Raw genomic sequence first — 22,173 nt, forward strand, 5'->3', positions numbered from 1 at the left:
ACAAACACAAAGGGCAAAAAACAAAGGGGGAGAGAATGAGCAAAAAAGGACCCTAGTTTCCAGTTACTTCCCAAATCTCATCTCAGACTTATTCCTTCCTTCCTTCCTTCCTTCCTTCCTTCCTTCCTTCCTTCCTTCCTTCCTTCCTTCCTTCCTTCCTTCCTTTCTTTCTTTCTTTCTTTCTTTCTTTCTTTCTTTCTTTCTTTCTTTCTTTCTTTCTTTCTTTCTTTCTTAACAGGCAGAGTTAGACAGTGAGAGAGACAGAGAGAAAGGTCTTCCTTCTGTTGGTTCACCCGCCAAATGGCTGCCAAGGCTGGCACGCTGCGCCGATCTGAAGCCAGGAGCCAGGGGTTTCCTCCTGGTCTCCCATGTGGGTGCAGAGCCCAAGGACTTGGACCATCCTCCACTGCCTTCCCGGGCCACAGCAGAGAGCTGGACTGGAAGAGGGGCAACCGGGACAGAATCCGGCAGCCCAACCGGGACTAGAACCCGGGGTGCCTGTGCCGCAGGCGGAGGATTAGCCTAGTGAGCCACGGCGCCCGCCAGACTTATTCCTTTCAATAACTGGATGAGAGAGATGGTAATGAAGAACTCAGAGAGGTGGGGTCACTTGCTGAAGGCCATGCAGTCCAATTGTCAAGTAGTGGAACTTCTGTCGTGGTAACTCACAGAATTGGAGCCTCGTGTCCTAGACTGTGGCCTCGATTCCCAAGGTTAGCAAGAACGGAGAATTCAGTCTTTGCTGGAGTACCTGTGTCCCGGGCGAAGCCCCACGGATGACTTGAGAAAGACAAAGCTCTCGGATCAGTTCTTTCTTGCAGCCCTTTCTCTTCCTGACAAGAAGCAAATCCCAAACCAGGTTCCGAGGCTGACATTCTCATGCATATGGATTAAGAGAGGGAGCTGCTTTTTCAGCAGGCCTAGGGGAGTATATTAATTTCACAGAGGCCTCCTCAGCAACTTGGAGGGGCCCTCCCTGCTCCATTTAATCTCATCTTTTGTCTGCATTGAGAATGGGCATTTCCCCCTCTTTAAATACCATTGCCCCCTCCTCCCACTCTCCCTTCCTCCAGCTCTTTGTTGTAGATGATCAGGCCAGGAGGGGAGAAGGTAGCGGCCCACCAAGCTTGGGAAGGGCCAAAGAGGAGGGCCTTGCAGGAGGTGACCCCTGAACTCTGAGGCCTAATCCCCTGGAATGACCTGTGTCAAGGGTCTTTGTGAAGCTTGTGAAAGGAAGTGGGCCTGGGGAGGGGCCGTGCCCCCCTCACTCACAGTTCAGAAGGGTTTGGTTGCCTCTAATGACTAGGTAAGGACAGGAAGCACTTAGCTGGGAACAGCTGCCTGTCACAAGAATCAGGACCAGGGAGGCTGCAGGATTGCAGCAGGTTTAGGTTTAGTCCCTTTTCTCCTGATTGGAGTACCCTCTTCTCCCACTCTGATTCTTTGCAGTCAGGTACATGAACTCACACTTAGACACTGGAACGGATCAGAATAAAGTGGTTTATTGAATAAATTCAAAAATTATAAAACAGACATTTCAAAATAGTGTAGGGAATTATTATATTTATTATGGTGAATTGAACTGTTTGCCAAACTGTGAACTCTTTAAAGAGGTTTTTTCATGATTTTGTAATGTGCAGTCTTACTACTCTGTCTGCAGTCTTGATATAAGGAGTTATATAAACAAGGATAGTTCAAAAAGTTTATAGAAATTGGAATTAAAATCTAAATTTATTGTGGTGCAAAAGATTTTTTGAAATCCATGCATGTGAAGGCTCTTCATAAAGCTCATGGAAAATGTATAATATGGAAAAATTATGTATGGATTGCAACATTTTTTGCACCAAAATAAACTTATCTTTCAATTCTATTTTCCACAAACTTTTTGAGGTTCACAAATGTTTTGCTGGAAACAATCTTTGAATATTTCTCTTCTTTTGACTTTTTATTTTAAAAAAATTAATATTTTTCATCATTGCATAACATCTGTACATATTTATGAGGATGAGTATGGTGATTTAATAAGTGCATGCAATGTGTAATGGTCAATTCAGGGCCATTAGCATTTCCATCTCCTCAAACTGATCATTTCTGGTTGAGAATTTTGGGACTTTCCTTGTTATTCTGATATATGTCACAAAGTGTTGCAGACTACAGTTAGGATAGGAAATTACTTATAGGGCAATGTGCTGTCATGCAGCCTGGCTGCATGAGCCCAAGCTTGACCTCTCTAGGCTCAGTTTTGTTTGTAGTGAGAATTAGAGATAAAAATGCTTGCACAGTGTAGAGTCTTACTAAATTCTGGATTCTAACGTGAATATGAGTAGTTGACTACTCCAACTCTTCATTTTGTGGATGAAGAAAGTAAATCCCAGGGAGGGGCAGTGGTTTGTTTGAAGGCTGCATAGCAAGTCAATAGCAGAGCCAAGAAGAAAATACTCTGCTCTTGGGTCTAAAATCAAGTAGCATCAAAGGAGTTCTGTAATCAACATCCACCTTCATCTTAAAAGTTAGGGTTTGCTGTGCATATAAATTGGGAGATAGGATCATACATAACTGAGAGATTTGAGAAATGACTACATGTTCCCTTTGGAATATTATGATCATATTTCTGGTCAGCATTTTCTTTGGAGCAGAAATGAAAAGCCATAATTTGTAACCCAAGAGCTGACATGCAGAGTAGTTATTACTGCTTGAGTGGCATGGCACAGGAACTATTTCTGTTTCTGGGAAAAAAATATGAATGGGAGGAAAGCTTGAATGATAGCTAGGAAGAAAATGTTTTGGTAGTTTGAAGCCACCGAAGTCCAAGTCCTCCATTTAAAAAAATACTGATTTGAGAGAAGAGAGAATGAGTAAGTGTACTCCCATCTGGTGGTTCACTCCCCAGATGCCCATAACAGCTGGCTTGGATCAAGGTCAAAGCCAGGAGCTGGGAACTCAATCCAGGTCTCTCACATGAGTGGCAGAAACCCAGTTATTTGACCCATCACTGCTGTCTCCCAAAGTCTGTACCTGCAGGAAGAAGGAATTGGGAGCCCAGATACTCTGTTGTGGTACATGGGCATGTTAAGCACTAAGCTAAATAACCCCTCACCATGTTCTCCATTCATTAGAAATGAATTTCATATGATTTCTTTATTTTTAAAGATTTATATATTTTGAAAAACACAGTTACAAAGAGAGGTGGAGACAGAGAGAGAGAGAAAGAGAGAGAGAGAGAGCTTCCATTCCACTGGTTTACTCCCCAAATAACTACAAAAGCCAGAGCTGAGCTGATCCGAAGCCAGGAGCTTCTTCAAGGTCTCCTACATGGGTGCAGGGGCCCAAGGAGTTGGGCCATCTTCCACTGCTTTCCCAGGCCATAGCAGAGAGCTGGAATGGAAGTGGAGCAGCCAGGACTCGAACCAGCACCTATATGAGATGCCGGCGCTGCAAGCTGGGGCTTTAACCCGCTGTGCCACAGCGCTGGCCACATCATATGATTTCTTTAATTGAATTATTGGCTGCCTTGAGTTGTAGGGTAGTGCAAATCTTCCATGGTGTATAATGAGTTAGACACGTTATTCAGTTCAGAGTTGTCAGAGACTCACCTGGAATACAAATGGCTATCAATGTAGATGCAAATTCATGACGGTGCCCAGCCCGTGCATGATCTCCTCTAATTCTTGTGAGGCTTTGAGAAAAGAGAGGCTTGGTTATCACCTGTATATTTCAGCGAAGAAATGAAGATTTTGAGGAAACTGGCCCATGTCATTATCGCAGGAAGTGGCCCAGATGGGCATGGAGACACAAGTCTGGTGAAACATGAGTGAGACGTTCTTTGACCTCACCTCAACAGTTGAGTCAGGCTGATTTTTAGGGGAGGAGTTGGAACATTGGGTTTGCTGTGCTTTTGGGCAGTAGACCAGGGGAAGAGTGACTGATTATCCTGTTCATATAACTGGTCTCATACCTCCTCGCCTTCTCTTGCTTCAAGATAGATTATGTGGGTCAGCATGCTGATTTCCTATGTTCCTCTCAGAGAGCCATTTTGGCAACTATGTCCTCTTCATTTAACCTGGATGGTGGGGACTCTGCTCCTGACCTCTGGTGCCCCAGTGCCTGTGTCGGGTCCTTTTCCTCTCCCTAGCTTCAGCTTTTTTCCCCACTCTTCAGTGGGATGTCAGCAGACATCATTGCCCGTCCTTTTTCCTTGTGAGCAGAGCTCTGATCTTGTTTAGGTGTCTGTTCTCAGTGACTGTAAAGGGAAGCTGGCCTCACCACTGGTCCCAGCCTCAGGAAGTGACTCCTGATTGATCTAAGCCACTTACCAGGAAATCTACCTACTTCGTAGTCATTGGTTTGGATATTGTCATGTGAACTCATTTTGTTCAATGAGATATGAGTGGATGTCTGTTCAGGGCCTTCTGAGAAAAGTTTTGCTCATTCATAAAGGAATTGGGGGGTACTTTGCTGCTGCTCCTGGGTACTCATATATACAGTTTAGTAAAGTTAGTAATGTACTAATTAGTAGTACTAATATACTAATAGGAAATATATTAATATTCCCAGTTTTGAGATTGTGAAGGGTGTGTGAGCCTGGGAGAATAGGATGAGCATGACAGTGTGGAAGGCTGGCAGGAACGCTGGTCCTTCAGGAAGTCACTTGACCATACCTATTAATGCCCTTCCTTTAGCCATCCCCCTAGTGTTTGAGCCTTTGGATTTTTTTTTCCTTATTATTTAAGCTGAAAGCATTCTCACAGACAAAACCCAGCATACAAATACGTGGTCCACTTCCCCAGGCCCCTGCTAGGACTTTCTTTCTGACATTTTCATGCTCTGCCTTTCCTGAGACCCTGTGATGAGGGGTATGGGCCTATGTGACCTCTCAGGAAGAGGGGCTGGGCATGGGGCTGGGGGGGTCACTAGGAGAGAGTTCAATCAGCATGATGCATTTTAGTCCCTTCCCTTGTGTCTCACAGTCTGACTACCCACACATTTTGATTACATGTCTTTTAATACAAAATATTAGCTTCTAAAAGTTGAAAAGTGATACTTTTGGAGACTGGACCAAGAACAGCAGTCACTACCATCACTGCTCTTTTCTGTCTATTGTTCTTCCAAGAAAACCTTGTTTTAGACTGTTCAGGCTACAACTAAAGGCTAAAATTACCTTAGGTAATTTGAAAACAACAAAAATTTATTGCTCACAGTTCCGCAAGCTGTGTAGTCCGAGATCAAAACACCATTCGATTCAGTGTATTCAGAGCTGTGCTTGGTCTTAAAGACCCAGGACTGTTCAGTCTTTCCCTCTTTGAACCCTGGTCTTCATCCCCTGATTTTATAAAACATGTTGTGTGATTCCAAGGCCCCTCTGACTTATCCCTGGCTGCTGAGAAGGTAGGTTAGTTATGTCTTATGAAGTTAAGGAGGTGCTGCGAGGCCTCTGGATTTGTGGAAGTGGAGTTCACAACCTCAAAGTAGTATAGCTAGGGCAGCAAGGTGCCAGATGAACCTGCAGCAGCATCTGTGCCAACACCAGCTCTGCGTTGTCATGGAAGCAGTTTGTGAGGCAGCTGTGCTGTGGGTCGCTTAGCTTCAGAGTTCTTGAAAGGTCAACATCTTTGGTAGCTTGTTTTTGGCATAATCAGAATGAACTCTTGTGAGTAAATACTGCTTTACATGCATCATAACATGGGATAAATTCTTCAAGTCAGATTACCAACATATTCAATATTTGCCAAATACATCCCTGTGAGAAGCCCTATGTTATTCTGGTTAATGATCATCCTCTGTTCACAGATGAGGAAATCGAGGGACACTGTTGGCTTGCTGGAGTCACATGGCTAGAAAGTGAGGGAGCCAGAATTTGAACAAGGGCAGACTATTAACCATTGTGGTTTTCTCATTACAACTAATTACTACTTTCAGTTGACACATGTGGAAACTGAGACACAGGTGAAATTATTTGAGCAAGCCACACAGTAGGTAAGTGGCAGAGCCAAAATCTAGCAGTAGGTCTCTCTGGCTCCAAAGTATTCATGTTGCTTGTGGTGGAACAGCCCCTCCCTGCTATGTGGTGCTATGCATGGTGCTACACATGAAGTGAGAAGTATCCAGTTGCAGCCTTCAGCCTTGAAATAATCCCAAGCGCCATGATTTGTTAGTGGCCCATTTACTGATGAGTCTCACGGTGTTAAGGTAACTTGCCAAGAGCACACAATCTTCTATGTGGGATCCTAGGTTCCCACTCTTCCTCTGTGTGTTGGCCTCTAGCCTGAGAATTCTTCACTCCTCGTCTTGATAAATCCTCCTCAACACTCAGATCTCAACTCAAATGCCACTTCCCTGGTAAGGTTGGGGGGAGGTTCTCTAACTGCCTGAACCAACTCAGTATCTCCTTTGTGGAAGTTTGTAGAGTATCCTTAATTTTCTTTCACTCTTCTTCATTATCTACTTGTATAATTATTTTACAAAAACTTGCCTACCTCTAAGTTGTCCAACCTCTGAGGCCAAAGCCTATGTCAGTTTTCCTCATTAATGCTGCCATAGCTTAGCACAGTATTTAGCATATGGCTGACACTCTAAAAATGGCAGCTTTTATTGTATATAGCACATATATGCATATGAATATGTTTACATATAAATGATAGTCATATATATTATTAACATTTATACATATAAATGATAATCATTAGTTCCACCAAGTTCCTTCTTATTAATGCATCAATCACAGAGATGTCAATTAACAGCATAATTGTTGCATCTCCCTGATTACTTGTTCTTGGCAGACATTACCAATCAATCACAATATTCTATTCTATTGAGACCCAAGGGAGCTCAAAATTCGTTGCAAGGCAGTGCTCCAGGCAGCCACTATCAATCCCCTGGACTGTGCCCAACAATGAAAATCGGACATCCTGAGTGAGGAAACTATTCTCAGATCTTATGTACAGTTGTAGTTTTCTGCAATTGACATGACCTGGGGAACTAAAAAGCATACTAATGTGTGCTGTCCTCATGAAGAGATTCTGATTAATTAATGAGTCTAAAGAGCTGAGAACTACTGGCTAACCAAATGGTGTTTATACCACTTGGTTCTCATCTAAACTCCAATTTTCCTTGGATTATGCATGTTCTGTTTATTTTCTTTTAGGTGTAGTGTGTAATTAATCCATTACTGCAGATTGGGCATTGAGGATACAGAAATGATAGAAAGATTGGTCTTGATTCTCTAGTAGTTCTTGTACTAATGAAGGAGATAGGTAGGCATTAACAACTCTTGAAGGAGACAGCTTGTTTAGAGTTAATTTGTGAATGCATGAAGGTACAAGGCAAAATGAGACAGAGGAAGACCTTCATTCTACCTGCGAGAATGTAAGAAAACTTTTTGGAGGAGGGTGGAGTTGAATTAGCTTTTTTTTTTTTTTTTTTTAGTGGGAGGTAAAATAGCAAGGTTTATTAAGAAGGAACATCTGTAAGGACGGATGGGCACCTCTCCAGACAGGGCCTGAGAGAGAGTGCCCAGTCCCTCAGACTGGGGGAGAGCGGGGCTGCATGGGTGAGTGGAGAGTACACCCGGCCAGGCCAGGCGGGCGGCTCAGCAAAGATGCAGAGAGCTGAGCGCGCAGTCCAGTTGAGGCTGGGGGTTTTAAGGAGATGGGTCTTGCTTCCCCACCTCTGCTCCTCTTGGAACAAAGGGCTTTTTGGATGTAAATAGAAAAACTTCTCTTGAAGGTCTGAAACAAAGGACTTTATGGATGCAAATGTTATCAGACCTGAGGAAGGGAGCAGGGTGTTTGACATGCAGATACTGGGCTGCACCTGGGAGATTGTGGAAGATTTAGCAGGAGGGGTGAGGGCCTCCACCTGGCAGGTTACCAGGTAGAAGGGGGCAGGGCAGGCAGGATGCGAAAATCTGGGCTTCCCCTGGAACATTGTTAGGATGACTTTGAGATGCAGATGCATATAGATGTCTTCTCTTTAGGCCTGTCACACACACATAAGCTCATAACTGACTTCCTACCTAACATTCCCCCCTCAAGAGGTTAATACCCAAAATTCTTTTTGGGATTATGGATGAAGTTCCGTCTTCTGTAACTTCTTCAAAGCTGGCATGTGGGCGTCGAGGGAGATTTGGGTATTTCCTCTTGCTATCTGTCTTATGGTGTGTGACAGTGGCCTTGGAAAGACTGTCCTGTTCAGTCCAGAGGGCTGCTCAGGTCATCCAATGGAATGGGCTGGAAGCCTTGTCTGACGACCATTTGGAGTTTGACAGCCTTTAGTCTGTTAGAGACAAAAGGAACAAGGGCATTAAAACACACAGTCCAAAGAGAAGCAGCAAGATTACAGACGTTATTGGGCCAAGGAGAGGAAATAGTCAGGATTTCCATGACCAGATGTTAGGCCAGAAATCCCAGCCCTGCTTGGCCTGGTCCTGGAGCTGTTTGGAATTCTCCAGGAAAAGTACAAATTTGGGTTTGTACCTGTCCAGTCTGATTGACCCAGAAACAACATTCTTCCTGGAGCATGGCACAGATACCCCCTGGTGCAGCAGTTAGCATGTTTAATACTTCTTTTTCTTATAACCTTTTGTGACTTCCACACACCCTCTTCAACTTACTTTAAACATTTCACCATTTCCATTCCAGTCTAGAGTAAACTAGCCATCAGGATAAAGTCATTCTTACAAACCATGTCCTTTCCTTATTTAAAAAGCTCTTTCCTTTTTAGCCCTTCTTACCAACAACACTCTTTTTTTCTAAACCTTTCTTACCAAGCACACATTTCTATACTTGATGTTTTCCATAGAGCCTGGTTGGCTCTTCTTACCTTACCAGAAGACTAAGGTCTCCATGCAGAGTGAAGATGCCTTAAAAATCCCTTGTGTGATCTAGAGCTCTGGTTTAGGCAATTAGTTCTGCTAGCTGAGCAAAAGTTCCTGGGGGCAGAGCACGTTTCAATAACGTGCCATGCTGTAACTGTTGCATACTCTGAGAAGCAGGTCCTGTCTGACAAAGCTGCTTCCATCTATGAACCAAACTTTATTTGCATTAGTCAGGGGGCTGTCTTTTAGGTCCCTTTTGCTGGCATAGATCAAGTCAATAGCCTCAGTACAGGAGTGGAGGGGACCACTTTCCCCTGGAACTGGCATTAAAGTAACTGGGTTTATGCCTTTTAAAGGACAGACTTCTGGATATCCATGGTGAATTCGAATCATGCAAGACTTTGCATGCCATACAAAGTGATATGGAGCCAATAAAGTGAAGGAAGCAACATGGTTTTCAGAGTTGATCTCCAAGCATAAACTTTAATAGCAGGATGGAGGATGCATGGGAGAGGATGACTGAAGCTAGATTGTTGGTACAAAGTCTCAAGTCTGATTCATGGCCGTGGGTGTAGGGTGGAGGGGGATATCAAATTCAGGAATTGGGGGTAGAATGGGATTTTGGCAATATGGATGAAATATTGAATATGACTCATAAAGGAAACCTCTGAAAATCAATTGCATACTTGTTTTTATTGCTGTGCGTTACACTCAAGCTCTTTGGAAACAGCATCTACCTTTTATTACATCCTTAGTCTGGCCTGGGTATCATGTCAAATATTTTCTGTATTTCTTTCCATTAATCCTCGTAACAATTCTACAGAGTATTTTTTCATGTCATTTCCATTTTATGGAGGAGAATACTGGGGTACGAAATACATTAAATAACTTCTCCAAGGTTAGAAAGCCCATAGGTGACATAGAGGAAACACAGAGGATCTTACCTCAGAGCACCATACATAGAATTGTGTGAGGATTCTGTCTTAATTATTGCTGTATTCCAGTGATTCTCAATCAGGGATGGTTTTGTGTCTCCCATGCAGGAACTGTATTTAGCAATATCTGCATTAATCTTTTGTCATCTCAACTGGTGGTGGGGGAGTGGAGTGGTGTTTCCACTGGCATTCGGTGGATAGAGTTCCTATAATGGAGGGCACCATGTACACCCTTCTCAAAGAAAAAAATGACCTTTTAGTAGTACTGAGGTTGAAAAGCCTTGTTCTATTCCTGGGGCCTGGTTCAGTACCTGGCCAATTGTCAGGTCAATCTACATGTTTGTTGAATTAAACTGAACCCTTCAGCAGGTATTTGTGTGCGTATATTTATATAAATTTAAATATGTACAGACAAAGGCCCTTAAAAGCATGCATACTTGATCCTGTTTTATTCTCCTGATCACAGAAATTTCACTGTGTGTGATCTTTATTTCCTGTCAAATCCATAGCTTTGGGATGATGCTTCTCATTTATCCTATTCCAAGCCTTATCTCCTGTAATTATGCGGTCTCCTGGCTTGGTCATCATCCCATGGAGAGGAATTTCATGTTAAATCCTCCAGTTGCTGTATTGACTTAGAAAAGATTTGGGGGTTTTGAGAGTTTCTCTTTCTTGTTCCTACCCCATCCTGTTGGAATTCATTGCATCATCCCTGTACTTTCCTAGTGGGATTACATGGTCTGGGGCTAGCAGAGGGGCCCAACATCTACTTTGGAGAATGAGATGCCTACTCTGGCCCACCAAAGAAACTCCCTAAATAATCAGATCCATGTCAAAGCTCACTGAATGAACTGATTGTGGCTGGAGGCCTTGGTTCCAATCCAGAAGATGACATATTCCTGAACATGGATGATGTGGTCTTGGAAGGTCCCACCCCCTGCTGTAAACCAAGTGGACCTGCAAATCCAACCTGATTACATTTCTCTGTGTCAGATTGCCAGCTGACAGCTGCTGCTCAGTCTTCTGCTACCCTCAACTCCTGTTATGCTTGGGATTTTTTAAAGATTTCAAATGATAGCCACTTAAGAGCTTTGCTCATTTCTCCAATTCCTAAACTCCCCATTTTTAGTATATTCTGTAATAATTGCCTTTGCTGCAGCTGCAATTAGGGAGAGGGATACCTGCTCACATGGCCTGTTTTAGCAATAGAATCATTTTAGGAATGAACTGGGGAGTGGGGGAGTCATGTAGAACTGCATCTTGACGGGAGAGGAATTAGCTTCTCCAATGAGCCAAAGGCAGGTTGTGGGGATGGATTGTTTGACCCATCCAGATTAAAAAAAAAAAAAAGCACAAGAACAACATAATGGGCATCGGGATTCTTTCCAATTTTCTCATAGCGATATCTTCACTTTCATTTGACTTTCATGATTCTTTAAATTGCTGGGCACTGTCATGCAGCACACATTTATTAGCCCATGCAGGCAAGTGTGAACTCCAGCAGGAGCTGAGATCACTCAGGATCACTCCCCTACCCATTGCTCCAGATCTGATTTTATCTGGGAAGCGATGATGGTGTGATCAGTTAGGATGTGGTCTATGATGAAAAACAGGAAAATAAACAATTGAGAAGTTTTGATTCAATGTTTTAGCATCAGATAATACTGTCACTGACGAATGGGTTTCTTTCCACACTTCTTCCTGGCTTCATTGCTGTCTCTACTCTTTGATTCCAAGATGCAGACCGACAGCTCCTGGAGTAACATGTCTCCTTTTCTCATCCAGCAGATGTGAAAACTCCTTTCCCTGAGAGTTCTCGGCTTAAGTCCTGGAGACTCATTCTGAATTGGCTAAGAAAATCACAGATTTGCTCTAAATTTACCTCTAGCTAAGAGATGTAATGAACTAATGACCTTGGCTGAAGTCGTGACCTGTGTTCCCAGACATGAACAGAAGTCAGACCATTGGGAAAGAAGACGATGGATGGTGAACATACAACCACAATGTGTACTGAGGTGTAGGCTTGATCTTGTTGGCATTTTAAAAATTTATTTATTTGAAAGAGAGGGAAGGGTAAGAGAGAGAGAGACAGAGAATATGAATGAGGGAATGATCGAGGATATTTTCTATCTGCTGGTTAACTTCCCAAATATCTGCAGCTGAGCCTGGGCCAGGCTGGAGCCAGGAGCCAGAAACACTATCCAGGTTTCCCATGTAGGTGTAAGGAAACTAAGTATTAGAGCCATTATCTACTGCCTCACAGTGTGCACATTAGCTGGAACTAGAAGAAGAGCCGGGACTTGAACACAGGCATCCCAAAATGAGATGCAGGCATACCATGCCATGTTTTAATGGACGTGTCAAATGCACACTCCTCTTCTTAGCATTCGAATCTCAGAACTCTATTAAAATAATGCTCACCCTACTGGCTTCCTTTGTATTTAAGGACCTCCCTTTCCATCTTCCTGATTCTATGAAACACATTTGCTGTCCACATGGCTACTGTCCAGAAGTGTAGTCCTGACTCTTTCGAACAGGGCAGAAAAGGTAACAGATTTGATAAAAATCTCAACTTCGAACCACTTATTTTTCAGAGATATTATCAATGGAAATACATTCATTAGTGCCCCCATTCATACTCATTCACTTCTTTAATATCCCTTTTTTCTTCATTCTTTTATCTTCCCATCCATCCCATCAAAAAGAATATACAAGGGATTTAGCCTAGTAGTTAAGATGCCCATATTCCACATCAAATTCCCTGGGTTTGATTCCCAGCTCTGGCTCCTGACTCCAACTTCCTGCTTATGCATTCCTTGGGGGGCATCAGTGATGATTCAAGTGTTTGTACCCCTGCCACCCATGTGGGAGACCTGGATGGAGTTCTTGGCTCCTGGCTTTAACCTGGCCCAGCGCTGGCTATTGTGTACATTTGGGGAATGAACCAAATGATGGAAGGTTGGTTAGTCTCCGTCTCTCTGTCTCTTGGTTCCTCTGCTTTCACATAAATAAGTAAATAATCAAAGCACACAGGAGCACCTGTACAATGGAATGCAATTTGGAGTGAGACCTAAACTTGAACCCCTGCTCTGCCATTCAGTAGCTCTGCTGTCTTGATTCCTCACCTTCTCAAGTTCTATTTTTCTCTAAGATGGAACCACAATGCTTACTTCACAGGAGAGTGTGGAGGATCACACTAGATATGTGTGAGAGTGCTCAGCACAGTACTTGGGGAATATTCAACTTGGTAGTTCAGACAGTGCCCATTTTACAATGGCCCAATTTAGAACTTTTTGACTTTATTAAGGTATGAAAATGATCCATATTAAGTAGAAACTACACCTCACATTTAGAATTTTGATCCTTTCTTGGGCTAGTGATGTGAGAAAGGAGGTTCTCTTGTGATCCTAGACAGCAGCAGAGAGCCATACCACCCAGACAGCCATGAGTTGTGAGAGGAACCAACTACTTCCCCACAACATATCATGTTGCCAAGAATAGGTGTACTGAATGCATTTTCTACCTAATGATATTTTCAATTAAGTTTGGGTTTATCAAGATATAACCCATTGTAAGTTGAGGAACATGTATGGTTTATTTCCTTTCTCTTTTTTTTCAGTTTTGACCAAAACAATCTACTCTCTATATAAGATTGGATCATTGAGATCACAGGCAGTGGGCAATGACTTTTAGCATGTTCTTTTTTTTTTTTTTTAAGATTTATTTATTTATTTGAAAGTCAGAGTTACACAGAGAGAGGAGAGGGAGAGGGAGGGAGGGGTAGGGGTCTTCCATCTGCTGGTTCACTCCCCAATTGGCTGCAGTTGCCGGAGCTGTGGCAATCTGAAGCCAGGAGCCAGGAGCTTCTTCCAGGTCTCCCACATGGGTGCAGGGGCCCAAGGACTTGGGTCACTTTCTACTGCTTTCCCAGGCCATAGCAGAGAGCTGGATCGGAAGTGGAGCAGCAGGGTCTTGAACCATTGCCCACATGGGATGCCGGTGCCTCAGGCCAGGGCATTAACCCACTGCACCACAGTGCCGACCTCTAGCATGTTCTTGACACTGCTGCTTGTCTTATGGTGTGCATTACTATTTAGTTCTTAGAAATTTGAAACAAATAGGCAGCCTATGTAATTTTTTAAAAAAATCATTAATCAAGTATGTTACCATGAAAATGAACATGGCAAATGATGAGATATTATATCAAAGAAAGTGATATAGTTTGAACACTTAATTAATGAAGCTCTCAGTGTTCCAGTTTATACTTCAGTAGTTTGTAATGTTAGCAGCCCCACAAAAAGTAACTATTTTAGTGAAAGCTATATTTGTTTCAGCCTCTATGAGCTAGGGACAGTACTGTATGCTTTTTACTGTCACATTTTTTAATCCTCCTTAATAAAATATCCCAGATTCTTGGATGTCAATGTCAAGAGAAGAATGAGGTATTGCTGTTGACTTTACAAGCTTTCCTGTTTCATCTCTGCTGTCTTTAGCAGTTGTTGTGGGAAATCTCTCCAAGAAGCCAGGCAGAACAATTGGTAATGCTTCACACATAATGGGCCCATTTGCAGATGAGGTTTCAATTTGCTTTTCACAGCCATTCTGAGAAATGCAAACCTTAACATTGCCTGTTTACTTATCTGGACTCCCATTTCCATGTTCATTATATGAGATCTGAATTTGTAACAATATCTAAAAATCTGTTTCTAAAATACTTTCACAAGCTACCACTTCAACATTGTCTTCTACTATTTTCCTCCTATGAAGACGAATTCCATGAATTTAGCTCATGCTGAAGTTTTATGCCTCTTGCTGCCTAGAAAAAGTCTCCTAAATTTTTCTACTTTTCCCTGGCCCAGTTTAAATCTCTCTTTTAACTTTTATTCCTCATCACACTGCTGCAGTAGTGGGAGATATTTTGAGTACTTACTCTCTACCAGGGTTCTTTACATATACAATCATATTTAATCCTAATATCTTTGGAGACAGGAAGAATTTGCCTACCCACCTTTGGATATAGAAACTGCGGCACTAAGATATTAATTTTTCTCCCACAACTTGTGACATCTGACTTTAGAGCTCATGCTTTTGGATCACCACCCACTTTGATCACTTCAATATGCATGCAAGTTTCCCAACTGGTATCCCCTTATCTACTCTTGATCTTCTAGCAACTTCTCCACCTGTGACTTTTTCAAAGTTCAATCTAGGCTGGCGCTGAGGCTCAATAGGCTAATCCTCTGCCTGTGGTGCTGGCACACCAGGTTCTAGTCCCGGTCGGGGCGCTGGATTCTAGTCCATCTCTCTGCTGTGGCCCGGGAGTGCAGTGGAGGATGGCCCAAGTGCTTGGGCCCTGCACCCCATGGGAGACCAGGAGGAAGCACCTGGCTCCTGGCTTTGGATCAGTGCGGTGCGCCGGCTGCAGCGGCCATTGGGGGGTGAAACAATGGGAAAGGATAGACCTTTCTCTCTGTCTCTGTCTCTCTCTCACTGTCTAACTCTGCCTCTCAAAAAAAAAAGTGCAATCTGTATACAGTATAATATTATAAACCATGGTCTTCATGCTGTACATTAGATCTCTGGACTTACTCATCCTATATTTGTATCCTTGGGCCCATTTCTTCCTATTTCCTTCTCCTTTTTGGCTAAGAAAGTAGATTTTAGGTGCTCTTTTTTTTGTTAAATAAATTTATTTGAAAATCAGTGTTAGAGGACAGAGAGATCTTCCATCAGCTGGTTCATTCCCCAAATGGCTGCAATAGTCAGGGCTAGGCCAAGTTGAAGACAGGAGCCAGGAGCTTCTTCCAGGTCTCCCATGTGGGTACCCGAGACCTGAACACTTTGGCTGTCTTCGACTCCTTTTCCCAGGCCATTAGCAGAGAGCTAGGTCTGAAGTGGAGCAGTTGGGACTTGAACTGGCACCCATATGGGATGCTGGCGTTGAAGGCAGCAGCTTTACCTGCTGCACCACAACAACAACCCTGATTTTAGGTGCTCTTATGACAGTAACAAAAACAAACAAACAAACAAACCCAAACAAATTGCTTGACCACAGTAATCATTTCCCTGTGTATATGTTTATCAGAAAGGCATGTTGTACACTTGGAATATATACAATGAAAATTTGATTCTCATTATTCCATCCTCTTGAAAGTCCCAATGGCTCTCTGGAGATTTAAGTATAAATTCAAAATTTCAGTCATGGTCCACAAAACTCTGCATGGTCTGGCATTGCCAACCCTTCATTCTCATCTTGCCACAGTCACTCTTCCTCTTTGTGCTTCAGGTCCATTAGCCATCTGCTCATATGGTGCCTGGAGTCAGGTCTTGACTACCTACAAGGACATTTGCAAAAGCCGTTCTTCCACTTGGATTGTTTAGATCACTCTTCCTGTGTTCTGAGTTTCAGGTATTACTGCCAGTAGCTTTCTTCTAGTTGGGGCCTTCAGTGGTCTCACCCTCCCTGTTTACTTCACATCTCCTTGATTCTTCCTCCCCATGTCCTTTGTGTGCTGCTTTCCCCCACAAGTTTCTGGCTACCCACCCATGCCTCCTTCTGAACTCATAAACTGTTCTGGGGTTAAGCAAACCTAGGGTTTAAACTGATGCTGCTAGGGATTATTGCCAAATCTCAGTCTGAAGCCCCATGCCAATCTTCAGATTCTTATATCCAGTGACTTCTAGATGTTTCTTCTGGAAATGTGTTCAAGGACTCCAATATGTTCAAAGCCTTGTCCATTATCTTCTCTGGTAAGGTGCCAGCTGCTCCTGTATGTCTACTCTAAATGGCTTTTCCATTCACTGAGTCATCTGTACCAGAAATCTCAAGGTCATCCTTAACTCTTCATTGCCACTTGCTAGGTCATTGTCTCCTGTCAAATCAATCTTTAAAGTCTACTGAATACATTCTGTTCCTTCCATTCCTATGATCTCTGACCTGGTTCAGACATCGATCGTCTGCCATCTGAAATGTTTACTTGAGGATACAAATACTTCTGACCTAGTCTCAACTTCTTCAAAGAGCTGTACCATTTCTATGTTGAGAATGACAATAAAAGGGTAAAAGCAGTGGGGATGGTAGCTGCTATCGCCACTACTTTCCTTCAGCAATCTCCAGAATTTATGACACTATGCCAATTTGGCCATATTAAAGAATATATACGTCTCATTCATTCCATGCATCCACTGGAAGGAGGCTTTTGATGTAGTAGTGGACTTTTTTTTTTTTTTTTTAAACTCATACCTTCCTAACTAAACTCAGATTTCCTTGGGACTCACTCTCATTGTGTGCAGTGTTGGTGGGAATTTCAATCAGGTACCCTAACACCAGTGCAAGAGGGTAAAGGACTTTTGCATGGCCAACTGGACTTTCTACTGGGACTTTAAATTTTAAGGATTTCACCTAGACCCACAAAGCCTTGATGACCTGATATGTGTTCTGTTCTGAGCCCAGTTGTTTGGTCTCTAGCCTTCTCTCTATTCTGTGACCTACCTAAATATCTTGCCAAAAACTTCTCTTCCTTTTTGTCTTCATCCTCCTCAGCTTTCCCCTTCTCTCCTTCCTTCACTTCTTCCTCCTATTTTAGCTTAAATTTATCAAGTGGATTTCAGTTTTCTGCCACTATGGAACCTCAGTTGATGTGGATTTCATTCAATGAAAACCTTTTCTCTTAAACGTAAGCGAACTGCATTCTATCTGTAACTTGCCCCAGGTTATACACTGATTTAATGGAAAAATCTGAATTACAAGGAAGGATATCTTCAACACTCTTAGTCTAGTATCTTTATAGCATAGTGGTTCAAGAATGGTCCCCACTCCCAGAGTCCCCTGGCTTGAATGCTTGGTTCCAACATATATTTTTCTAAGTGATTTTTGGGAAAGTCACTTAACCTCTTTCAGTTCATTTTTATTTTTAAAAAGATTTATTTATTTATTTGAAAGGTGGAGTTACAGGAGAGGCAGAAACAGAAGCAGAGAGAGGTTTTCCATCCACTGGTTCACTCCCCAGATGGCTGCAACAGCTGGAGCTGGGCCTTTCCAAAGCCATGAGCCTGGAGCTTCTTCCAGGTCTCCCATGTGGGTGCAGCGGCCCAAAGACTTGGGCCATCTTCTATTGCTTTCCCTGGCCATAGCAGAGAGCTATATCGAAAGTGGAGCAGGTGGGACTTGAACTGGCACTCAATATGGGATGCTGGCCCTACGGAAGGTGGCTTTACCTGATACATCTCAGCACCAGCCCCTGGCTTAATTTTCTCACTAGTAGAATGGGGACAATAATAGCACCTGCTCCATGTGTTTGTGTGTGTGGTTGTTTAGATTATATTGCTTATTATTGCATATATAATGGATGCATTTCTAATACCTGGCACATAGCAAGAGAGAAATAATTGTTAGTAATTACATTCATTAATTTTTCCACAGTACCAACTGGTCATTTAAGAATATTGTTGTTGTTCTTAATAGTTTGCAATTTCCAGCACTGGTTAAGAACAATTTAATTGCATTATTCAAGTTTTTATTCAAGGAAGTCTAAGATTTTCAAAATGCCCTTTAACAGTTCACTGGAAGAGTGCTTGTGGCTTGGTAGGTAGTTTATTTTCTCTCTTCACTCTGAAAAAAATCATTAAAAGACTATTACTTTCTTCTTTTTTCCTGACCAACAGAAAGGACATCAAAGTACAGAGTGTTTCAAACAAGGACCAGTTGGTTCAATTCAGGGGCACATTATGAATTGTTCATTTTTGACAGGGGGGAGCAATTCATTACATTTTGTTTATGTAGCACTTCCCGAGGGTCTATTTCTAAGTGGTTCACAGAAGGCTTGTTCTCACTGGGACACACTTGTCCTCCAGGGTTCCCAGGGATTGTGGATCATGTGTGTAAATAAAATAAACTCACCCTGAAGGCCAGTAATTTAGATTAATAGAGAGTTATGTTTATCCAACTCCATTAACAAAATCTACATGGCAAGTCAGACCCAATTTTCTCAGGCTGCACAGCCATTTCTAAACAAGTCTTGATGAAGAATGGCTAATTTGTGGGTATACAAAATATGGAAGAAAGTCTCTTCATTGTCCTCAGAGTGCTGAGTCTCTATGTCCATGGCCCTGTTTCTCAGTAGTTCATTTGTAAGGTGAACCAGCTTGAATGTGGAAGATCCTGAATTTGTAGGAATGAACTCAGGTACATCTACCCAGCCCACATCCTCCCATTCTTCCACCATCTGTTTACATATTTATTAACAAAGTGTCTCTCAGGTACACCACAGCACTGCATCCCAGCTCCTTTGCTTAAGTCTCAGTCCACCAATTGGAGAACCAGGCAAAGAAAAAGCACAGCAAGATCAAGAGACACCTGTGTCATGTCATACCCAGGAGCTTCTGTCCTGATCCTCATAACAACCATGTGTGGTACGTTGGGCTTCGTTTTATCCTCTTTCTTCTGAAACAATGGAGGCCCAGAGCAGCTCTAACATTGAGAAGATTTAAGACTTTCCCAGAGGAATGGAAGCTCCCATTTGTTGGCATCCTACTATGCACTGAATGTGATGTGAAAGGTTTGCTTGTCCATAACCCTATTGCTGTTGTCTGGAGAGCTCTATGAAATTGTGTGTGTGTGTGTGTGTATCTATCTGAGAGAGAGAGAGAGAGATAGATAGATAGAGAGAGAGAGAGAGAGAGAGAGAGAGAGAAACCTATTGCCAGTTTGATAGATGAATGGGGAAATGAAGGCACAGAAAAGTTAAGGAGTTGTTGTGGTCACCAGGAAGTGGGAGGCTGAGAAGTCTATGTTTTCCTATGGCCTCATGCTGCCTCCCCAGATGCCACAGAGGGTCAAGGCCCTAACCAACTGGAAGCCCCAGTCCCTCTGTGACATCCTGGCTTTCTTCCCCTTTTCTTCCAAAGTTTCAGTGAGAAGGGTTGAAAAGGAAAACCACAACACCAACACAAATAGTGAAGGAAGGATGAGGGTGGGAGATGGGCCTTTGGGACAGTGTGGTTGTATGAAGATAACATTTCCCACCAGGGCTAGGGAGCCCAGGGGACAAGTGTCTTCTTCCAGGCTGCCTTTCCCATTGGCATTTCCTCACTGGTGGCTGCTCGGGCTTTGACTCCTTATTTATACCCTGACCCAACAATGATGAACTCTACTCTGAGTGGGTCTTTGTTAACTTGTCGTGCATACTGCATTCTCTTCTGGCTCTCATGATGTGTCTTTTCTGGATATTTTTCTCACTTGGATCCACTGATTTTTTCTACACAGGTGATCCAAGATTTGTACCTCCAGCCTGGCCAGTTTCTGGTCACCCATCCTATTCATGAAGATGCCCAGTGGTCCTCTGCATCTGAATATCTTCTTTTTTTTATTTTGAAGATTTATTTATTTATTTATTTGAAAGTCAGAGGCAGAGAGAGAAGGTCCTTTATCCGTTGGTCCACTCCTCAAATGCCTGAAATGGCCAGAGTTGGGCCGATCTGAAGCCAGGAGCCAGGAACTTTCTCTGGATCCCCAACGTGGGTGCAGGGGCCCAAAGCACAAGGGCTTTCATCCACTGCCTTTCCAGGCCATAGCAGAGAGCTTGATCAGAAGTAGAGCAGGGGCTGGCACTGTGGTGTTGCAGGTAAAGCCACCACCTGCAGTGTCAGCATCCCATATGGGCGCCAGTTCAAGTCCTGACTACTCCACTTCCAACCCAGCTCTCTGCTATGGCCTGGGAAAGCAGTGGAAGATGGCCCAAGTCCTTGGGCCCATGCACCTGTGTGGGAAGACTTGGAGGAAGCTCCTGGCTCCTGGCTTTGGATCGGCCAATTGGGGGGTGAACCAGCAGATGGAAGACCTCTCTCTCTCTCTCTCTCTCTGCCTCTCCTTCTCTCTTTGTGTAACTCTGACTTTCAAATAAATAAATAAACTTTAAAAAAAGAAGTGGAGCAGCTGGGACAAGAACCAGCACCCACATGGGATGCCGGTACCGCAAGCAGTGGCCTCACCTGCTATGCTATAGCACAGGCCCTGCATCTTAATATCTTTAGCAAAGTCAACCACTCTTGCATTCTCTGTCAGATAACAGCAACTCTCTGTACCTAGTGTCTTTATGACTTTTAATTGAAATTATTTAATTTGGGCTGAGCATTGGGTGCAGCAGTTAAGATGCTGCTTGGATCATTATATCCCCTATCACAGTGTCTGGATATAGGGGACTCAAATTGAGTTCTGGATTTCTGGCTTCAGGCTAGCCTAGTCCCAGCTGTTGTGGGCATTTGGGAAGTAAATCAGTTGATGGGAAATTTGAGTCTTTCTGGTGCTTTTGTTAATTCTCTTCCTCTCCCTATCTGCCTTTCAAATAAAATAAGAAAATTCATTGACCATGAGGTAATTATTTATTGACTTATTCCTTAATTTCTTTTTTAAATATTTATTTATATTTATTTGAAAGACAATGTTAGAGAGAGGTAGAGAGAGGTAGAGAGAGAGAGAGAGAGAGAGAGATCTTCCATTCGCTGGTTCACTACCCAAATGGCTGCAATGACCAAAGCTGAGCCTATCTGAATCCAGGAGTCAGGAGCTTCTGGGTCTCCCATGTGGCTGCAGGGGCCCAAGGACTTGGGCCATCTTCTACTGCTTTCCCAGGCCATAGCAGAGAGCTGGATTGGAAGAGGAGCAGCCAGGACTAGAACCAGTGCCCATATGGGATGCTGGTGCTTCAGACCTGGGATTTAACCTTCTGCGTCAAAGCACCAGACCCCCTTAATTTCTTTTTCTTTTTTTTCCTTGAGCACATGGGTATCTGGCAATGTGCCAAATGCTGATGTACAAAACTTAGAAAACAATGTACATAGTATTCCCAGTTCATGATGGTATGTTGCCTGTGTGACTGGATGGGCGTATAGAGCAGTATAAAGAATACTTCAGTACTTTGGTACTATGATAAAGGTGAAGTCAGGTTACATATAAGAAAGGTGGGGCTCATTGGGAGGTAGGGTAGTGAGTGATGGTGATGGGCTTCCTGAGGGGGGGAGGTGGATCGGATCACTCTGCTTTCTTCTGCATTCCCTTAAGGTTTTGCTTCTGTCAAGCCTTTTCTTTCTCTTTTTAAAAAAATCTGTTTACCTTTTAAATTAAAATAAATAAATAATATTTAAAAATTTATTTTAGAGGTGCGTGCACATGTGCACACACTCACACACACAGATAGAGATGTAGATCAATTCTATCTCTTTAGTCACTCCCTAAATGCTCACAATGGCTGTGGCTTGGCTGGAGCCAAAGTTGGGGACTGGAAACCCAATCCAGGTCTCCCATATGGGTGGTAGGAACCCAAGTACATGAGCCATCACTACTGCCTCCCAGCAGAAAGCTAGAGCTAGGACCCAGAGCTCAGAATTGAACTCCAGAACTCAGATGTGGGATGTGGGTATTCTAACTGC

This window comes from Lepus europaeus, chromosome 4, assembly GCF_033115175.1.
Source record: "Lepus europaeus isolate LE1 chromosome 4, mLepTim1.pri, whole genome shotgun sequence".
In the NCBI taxonomy this organism is placed as follows: Eukaryota; Metazoa; Chordata; class Mammalia; order Lagomorpha; family Leporidae; genus Lepus; species Lepus europaeus.